This window comes from Neophocaena asiaeorientalis, unplaced genomic scaffold, assembly GCF_003031525.2.
Source record: "Neophocaena asiaeorientalis asiaeorientalis breed wild unplaced genomic scaffold, Neophocaena_asiaeorientalis_V1.1 scaffold280, whole genome shotgun sequence".
NCBI lineage: Eukaryota > Metazoa > Chordata > Mammalia > Artiodactyla > Phocoenidae > Neophocaena > Neophocaena asiaeorientalis.
In genome coordinates, this window is record NW_020185321.1 from 6,113,615 (window position 1) to 6,122,795 (window position 9,181).

Genomic DNA, 9,181 nt, shown 5'->3' on the forward strand with positions numbered 1-9,181 from the left:
ACAAGATAGAAAGCCCAGAGATACACCCACGCACCTATGGTCAACTAATCTATGACAAAGGAGGCAAGGATATACAATGGAGAAAAGACAGACTCGCCAATAAGTGGTGCTGGGAAAACTAGACAGCTACATGTAAAAGAATGAAATTAATCTGTTTTCCAATGCAGGGGATGCTGGTTCGATCCCTGGTAGGAACTAAGATCCCACATGCCCTGAGGCAACTAACCCCTGCACTGCAACTACCGAGCCTGTGCACCACAACTAGAGCCCATGCACTCTGGAGCCCGCATGCCACAACTAGAGAGAAGCCCATGCGCCACAACGAAAGATCCCTCATACCGCAACTAAGACCCAATGCAGCCTAAAATAAATAAATAAATAAATATTTTTTAAAAATCCAGTCCATAGTCACAGAATAGGTATTGAAGGGTGAATTTGGAGCTGAGAGGCAATAACTGGGCGCAGTCAACCCCTTTGTCTACTCAGTTTCTAAATAACTTTCTACGCACATTTGAGCTCCCAAGAGAACAAACATATGGCCACCAAGGGGGGAAAGCGGCGGGGTGGTGAGGGTGGTGATGTGCTGAATTGGGCGATTGGGGTTGACATGTATACACTGATGTGTATAAAATTGATGACTGATAAGAACCTGATGTATAAAAAAATAAATAAAATAAAATTCAAAAAAAAAAAAGAATCTGTTTTCCAATGCAGGGGATGCTGGTTCGATCCCTGGTAGGAACTAAGATCCCACATGCCCTGAGGCAACTAACCCCTGCACTGCAACTACCGAGCCTGTGCACCACAACTAGAGCCCATGCACTCTGGAGCCCGCATGCCACAACTAGAGAGAAGCCCATGCGCCACAACGAAAGATCCCTCATACCGCAACTAAGACCCAATGCAGCCTAAAATAAATAAATATTTTTTAAAAATCCAGTCCATAGTCACAGAATAGGTATTGAAGGGTGAATTTGGAGCTGAGAGGCAATAACTGGGCGCAGTCAACCCCTTTGTCTACTCAGTTTCTAAATAACTTTCTACGCACATTTGAGCTCCCATACAATAACAAAACAACTCTACATATCTGCCTAGCTAGGTAAAACTATCCAAACAAGAAAATGTACAATCCCAAGAGCTAGCTATATTGATTACTAATTAATTAATTTTTGGCTATATTAATTATTCCTCAAGCCAAAGTGGGATTCAGTAATAGCCCCACTGAATATTCTGTTGCCTAGAGAATAAATTGTAAAGTTAACCTCCAACAACTTCTTGTATATAAAATAAAAATGAGAAGAAAAAGTAGTTAGTACATACAAATAAACTCATACAACAAGCAAAGATTAAATATGTAAAGCTACTACAGTCCTCATGTCTAACTAGATATGAGGTCATAGTTGATGTCTATGACTTCTTTCTTCAACAATCCATTCTGTATTTCCATTGCCTTCGACAAGAACCTCAGATGTTCTAGATTCTTTACCTGGTAGATTTACCCAAACCTTCATTCCTGAAGATTCAGTGTCGTCAATCATTCTGTATTTTTTTCTTTTTATTACCTACATTTTCCATTAATTTTTACTTTACTTTTACTAGTACATAGAAGTACTAAGAGGAATGCCAGAGATGTCCAGATATGTCCCTCTTTACCTCCATTGTATAACACTAACCTGATTTTTCCTTGGTAATTAGGGTCAATCATTCCAGCCAGCAGATTAACTTTTTTCCCCCGTTGGTACAGTGGTATAAGGAGCCCAAAATGTTCAAGAGGTAAGTCTCATCTTCCAATTCCATAGACCAAGTGCCATTCGTGTGTCTCCAGGTGGAAGAATTGCCCTCTTGGGAACTATTCTCTCCACAGCAGCAAAGCTCAAATTCCATGAGTGGGTTATTAGGTGTCATAGTGAGAGAAGCTACTCCCACTTCACTCCTTCATTTCTGGAGCATGTGTTTTACCTATAGGGAAGGCCATAATGGTCTCCAATTCAAAATATATACTGCATCCTGTAAAACAGAACTCCAGCCGTTCAGGGTGATGTCTCCAACTGGTTCTGTAACTGAATCTTCAGTAAGCCATTCCATCTTTCAATGGGGCCAGCTGATTCCAGGTGATACAGCACGTGATAAGACCAGTTAATTCCCTGGGCATTAATGCACTGCTGCACTTCCTTTGCTGTGAAATGAGTTTCTTGTTCAGACAAAAATTTGTGCAGGATGCCATAATGGTAGATAAAGCATTCTATGAGTCTGTGGTTAGTGATGCTGGCAGAAGCATTAAAGGGAGGGAAAGGAAATCTAAGATAATATGTGTCTATACTTGTGAGGATGAATCTCTGCCTCATCCATGATGGAAATGTCTAATGTAATCGACCTTCTACCAGGCTGGTCCTCACAGGGAATGGTGCCTTATCAGGGACTCAAGGTTGGTCTCCGCTGTTGGCAAAAATTAAGGGGAAAGACTTTGCTAGATAACTGTTCACCTTCTATTAAGAAAGAAAATGCTGGGCTTCCCTGGTGGTGCAGTGGTTGAGAGTCCGCCTGCCGATGCAGGGGACACGGGTTCGTGCCCCGGTCCAGGAAGATCCCACATGCTGCGGAGCGGCTGGGCCCGTGAGCCATGGCCGCTGAGCCTGCGCGTCCGGAGCCTGTGCTCTGCAACGGGAGAGGCCACAACAGCGAGAGGCCCGCGTGCCGCAAAAAAAAAAAGAAAGAAAGAAAGAAAATGCTGACACCCTGACCCCCAAATATATCTGCTTATATATCACTGGCCAGATTTATGGCACATGGTTGCCCTTAGTCACAAGGTAGGTTAGAAAATAAAATACTGAACTCCTCCAAAATCTGTAATGTAAATCAGCAAAGTAAAGGTGGGCTGAGACTGTCTATTATGTCTGTCAAACATCAAGCACCCACCAGAAGAGAACTGGTTTCTTGCAGGAAAGATACAAACTTGGGCCCAGAGTGAAGATTCTGGGTAAAGAGACAATGTTTCTGAGCTTAAGACTTGGGCAAAAATCACACCGTTAGAACTAGAGATACGTGCAAATCAGATTCTTTGGAGGTAAATAAGAGGACATGGCCTTAGAAACAGAAATCATCACTCCTGAGAGTAACCCCTGGTAAAACCTGTGAGGAAGGGCCAAGGTGAGACTCTCCTGGAAGTGGCAGACGCTGGTGATGCTTTGGATGGAGCATTTATTACCAGGGTAGATGAAAGAGTGTACACTCTGAGGCCTGTGGATAGAGGTAATAGTGACAGGCAGATGGCAGTTGGGTAGCACAGAAGAGGTAAGTTCCTACTCAACAATTTAAATAGCTCATTTGTCACAGAAACTGAAAAATGTGTTATGCACAGTGTTCATTCCAAGTGTGTGTATAGACACAGTATGGAGAATTGCTATTTCCTTCATATTTTCTTTGGTTAGGATTATGGAACTACAAAAGCTATGAGTATAACAGTAATTTTGTATCACCCCTATGCACACTTTAATGAACAATGTGAAGTGTTTAATATTATTTTCTTTTTCCCTGTTATGTTTGTTCTGATTATATTTATGAAAATCTAATTTTATGTTTGTTGAATCTAAAAATGAAAAAAATTGGGGCTGTGTTACGTATGTCTTTTTTATTTTTCATTAAATTTATGTTTATTATATTTTTCAAAAGTCTTGGTCCACAACAGTTTGAAATTTTTAAATAAGAAAAGAAAAAAGATTTTGTCTTTCACCACAATTTGAGAAGCACTACTTTAAAAGACAAAGGATGGGATGGGATATTTACTTAGTCTTTTTCGAACGGATAGCTGATAGTTTTCTGTATTCTAGTCAATATGACCAAAGAAATAAAATCTCATTTATATCCTTAATGAAAATTTCAAGGCCAGCTGTAATCTTCCTCCTGTAACATTTGTATGTCCCCAAATAACTAAAGACCAAACTAGTGTCCTAATTAAGAGAGTGCAAAAGATAAATTCTTTTATTCAGAGGTACCCCTCTTCTGCCTCTAACACTGGGGGCATCAGTCAGCCCATGGGACATACCTTATTTGTCTTCTGCTGCAAGCTCAACCACCTCTTATGTCTACCTTCACTTCACTGTTTTTATTTAAAGATCAGATCAGTTTGAGTGCCTCGTATTTTAAATAACACTTATGACTTACTCTGTGCCTTCAGTATTTGTCCCTTGAAGGAACTCCCAGACATAGCAGAAACCACTCCTGCACGCTAGACACCAGGAGATCTTAGAAAGGTATTGTCCAACATGCAACAAGAAAGTAAAATTTCACGAAGGTTGAGGCCAATTTAAATTCATGTGGCTTGAGACAACTTTGGGATGGGGCAGCAGTCATAGTATAGCTCTCTGCCAAGTTCATTTAACAGAGACTCTATCGGTAGCATTGCATAAAATGGCTGCTCATGGTTGTCAAATTTAGTTAGAGAAGAACTAGCAGCTGGTTATCTGGGAACACTAAAACAGTCATTAATTATGCCCCAGAAACAGCTGCTGAAGCTTTGCCTTGGCTTTTCCACTGGCACTCTGCCCAAAGCCTGGTGCAGCTGACGTTCACCTCTATCTGTTGGTCCAAAATTATCAGTTGAAATTGCCACTCTGGCTAATATTTCCATGGGTTGCCAAGCTAAGAAAATGAAACTACTGAGACTGAATTAACAGTATCAAAAATTAAGAATCTTCATACATATACCTTCTATAGAACTCAGTCAATCCACTCCTAGGTATTTATCCAAGAGAAATGGAAACACAGATCTATACAAAGACTTGTATACAAATGTTCATGGTAGCTTTATCTGTAATAGTCCCAAACTGGAAACAACCCAACTATTCACCAACAGGTGATTTGATAAACAAACTGTGGTACCCTTACTCAGCAATGAAAAGAAAGAAACTGCTACACACAACAACATAGATGAATCTCACATCTGAGCAAATGAAGCGGATACCAAAGACATGGTATGATTCCACTTATATGGAGTTCTAAAGCAAGCAAAACTAATCTATGGAAATGGAGGTCAGAAGAGTGATTACTTCAGAAGAGGATGGTAGCTGTTGTCTGGGAAGGAGCCAAGGGAACTTTCTGAGGGAATGGAAAATATTCTATTTCTTCATCTGAGTGAGGGACACACAGTTATATGCACATGATGCATACTTAATATTTTTATATTTTATTATATGTAAATTATACCTCAATTTTTTAAAAGGGAAAGAGTGGAAAAAAAGACATTAAAAGACCTTTAGTCATTAAGGAAGTAGGTGGGGAAGTTTTAGAGACATGAGTCAGGGATAGAGTAAAGGATGAAGTAATGATGGGCAAACCACCTGACCCCTGTGGACTATTCTAGGGCCTACAAATATTTCAGACCTATGTGTAGGCTTTAAAACATGAGACCTACGATATAAAAATTACCATGTATAGTCAAATGTCCCTAAAATTCAATGTGACAGGTTTAATATTCAACACAATTCTATTGAGCTACATAAAAATAATTTTAATGTAGGCTACATGTGGGGTTTTTTTTACTGCATTTATTTGATTTTAAGTGTACTGAAGCCTTCATAAGTCCTTTAAGTTTATTGCAATCTTAAAGTAGCAGTGACTCTTTCTTCATTTCCTCTCTCCCCTCTGTATTTTGTCTCCCTTATTCCCACACTTCTGAGTTGGAAATAATCTTCTACCCCAAGGATCTTGGCCTCTGCCTTCTACATTTCAACTTCGTTCAACACACCCAGTTCCCATTCAACTCCTGGTGAAAGGACTTTTCACTAGGCCCAGTGCAGATCAATAGGACATGGAATTCTCTCTTATTAGAGATCTTCTTGAACCCATTTCCTCTACAGGACCCCAAACCATCCAATTTTCCCACAAAAAAAACGAACCAAAATCTCGGGTACCTTTGGGCAAAGTTTGAAGCCCATTGCACTAAATCTAAAGAGAAAGGCCAATGAAACATGATTAAATAAAGCAAGTACCCCTCCTTCTTACTTTAGCAAAACCCTTACACACCCTTCCTAGTAATTCTTGAGACACAGTCCAATGGAAATAGAGACTTCCAACAAATCCTTTGAAAATCATAAGGCAACTAACTTCCATCAGAATTTCATCTGAAAACTTCGACTTTACAGACATTATATCTTAATCACAGGCTTGGGAAGTAGGTGGTTATTTATTTTTTTTCAGAGATGCTTCTTTTTGAAGTCTTTCTGTCAATTTTGAAGACGTTATTTGGACTTCAGAATTGTAAGGAATGTAATTCTACTGAGAAGAAATGTAGATACCAGATCCATGTCTCCTAACTTTGTCTTTGGTTTTGCTGGGTTTTGTCTGATATATATATATTTTTCGATTTATTTATTTATTTATGGCTGCGTTGGATCTTCGTTGCTACGTGCAGGCTTTCTCTAGTTGCAGTGAGCAGGGGCTACTCTTCGTTGAGGTGCGGGGGCTTCTCCTTTCGGTGGCTTCTCTTGTTGCAGAGCATGGGCTCTAGGTCCGCGGGCTTCAGTAGTTGTGGCTTGCAGGCTCAGTAGTTGTGGCTCACGGGCTCTAGAGCGCAGGTTCAGTAGTTGTGGTGCACGGGCTTAGTTGCTCCGCGGCATGTGGGATCTTCCCGGACTAAGGCTCAAGCCCATGTTCCCTGCATTGGCAGGCAAATTCTTAACGACTGCGCCACCAGGGAAGTCCCTGTCTGATATTTTTACCTCAGGTGCACATAGTTATATTAATAACAGCCTTTGTCCATTCAGGGCCCACATTAGGTTTTTTAGTTGGCTACTGTGGTAGACTTTGATATTATACCATACTTTTTACCACTTTTCTCTGGGCCTCTCCTTAGAAGAGGATTATACTTCCTGCCCATTGATATCAGGCTTGGTGATGTGTGAAAGTGACATGTGCCAGTTCAGAGCAGGAGCTTTAAGAGTAGTTGCTTGGTTTCACCATCTCTCTTTCCCCTCTGCCATGAGACTGCCACATTTTATATAAGTGCTGCTTCTGCAATCTAGGTCCTGGAATAAAGATAACATGGAACAGACCAGCTGCCAACTTACAATGGACATGAATATGAGTGAGAAATAATTCTTTGCTGTTTGTCACTAAGATCTCAGACTCACTCGTTACAACATGGTAATTCATTCTAAACTGATCAATTAAGTTTGTTATTTTAAATAATGTTATAAGCACTCATGAACCCGCCACCCAGCATAATAAATATAACCTCGATAATAGCCTATATGTAACTATATGTTAACTCTCTCCAACCCCCTTCCTCTCCTGGTAATCACCATCCTGAATCCTGTGTTCATCAGTCCCTTCGTCTGCTTTTATGCAGTTTTACTGCATGTTTTGCTAAAAAGTATATTATTAATTATTTTTTACTTGATTAATAAAAGCTACTTCATTATATGTAATCTTTGGAATTTACTTTTTCTTCTAATATTATTATATCACCAAGACTTTCTGTACTGTTGTGTCATTGCAGTTCATTCATTTTGACTGCTATCTAATAAGTAGTCCACTGTGAGAGTAAAGCACTTTTTCCTGTTGATGGACATCTGGGTTGTTTCTATGTTTTGGCTATTGAGAATGGTGCAGTGATGAACATTCTTGTGCGTGTCTCCTGGTGTACATGTGTAACAGCTTATCTTGGGTATACTCCTAGAAGTACAGTTCCTGGGCATGTAAATGTTCAACCATAGAAGATAAAAACTAAACTGCCGGGCTTCCCTGGTGGTGCAGTGGTTAAGAGTCCGCCTGCCGATGCAGGGCACGTGGGTTCATGCTCCGGTCCGGGAAGATCCCACATGCCGCGGAGCGGCTGCTGGGCCCGTGAGCCATGGCCGCTGAGCCTGCGCATCCGCAGCCTGCGCGTCCGGAGCCTGTGCTCCGCAACGAGAGAGGCCACAACAGTGAGAGGCCCGCGTACCGCAAAGAAACCCAAAAAACTAAACTGCCAAACTCTTCACAAATGGCTCACTAATTTATGTTACTACCAGCAACGAATGACAGAACTTGGGAACACATCCTCTCCAACATTTGGGATTTGTACTGAATAGCTTTCTTTTGCCTCTCCTGATCAATTCTCTATCATTTTTCACCCTATTCTGTGCAGGAGAGGCTGACTTGCATCAATGTCAGTTATGTGTATAGCAAATATATATTCCTAATTTGTAACTTTTTTTTTTTAAGACTAGTCAAGTGCAGTAGTGAGAAGGGGGGGAGGAGCAGAATGAGGAGTGCGATCTGTAACTGACTGTGAACAATCTATTGAGATAATGCACTACCTTCGGACAAGCTGTAACTTGTTTTCTCTAATTGCATTCCTTCAATGGGAGCCCTACCAGGAGATCAGAGGGAGAAAGGAAAGTGGATGAGGCATTTATCCCTTCCCCATTCCTTCCCTGCGGAAGCATGATGTTGGCTGTGACCCTCAACTAAAGTTCTCAGGTCTTGACAAACATTCCCTCTCCACATGGCCCTCTCTATTTGGGGGTTCTGGTACTCTTTTTCCCGGACACCTCTCAGGTTTAGGGTGATAATGGATCTCTGCCTCAGGATACTGTGGTTTCTCTACACTCTATCCACATTTTTATAAATACTTCCTTTAATTACCTCTACTCAATGTACCCAATTTGAATGACTACCTATTTCCTGCAAGGCCTGGATTGATACATTATTGTTAGACTCTAACTTTTGCTGATCCAATGGGTGTTAAATAATATTTTGCTGTGGTTTTGAACTTGCATTTCCTCTACTCCTAATTACATTGAACATCTCAATGTATTTATTGATCTCATATATTTTTTTCTTGAAATGCTTATGTTTCCTGTCAATATTCATACTGGGTTGTTTTGCTTTTCTCCTTGATTTGTAGAGGGTTTTCTTGATATCAAGTCTTTGTCAGCTATGTGTATGGCAAATGTCTTTTCCTAATTTATAACTTGTTTTTTTGGTTTAAGATATCATTTGATGAATGACCACTTAAAATGGCCAAATACATTAATTCTTTCTTTGTTAATCAACTCTTTGGTGTTTTATTTAAGAAATATTTCCCTACCCCAATGTCTAAAAGACATGCAACTATATATTTTTAACCAGTGTTTTAAAGTTTTATGTTTAACATGAAAATCCTTCATCTTTATGGAGTTGATCTTGTGTATTATGGAAG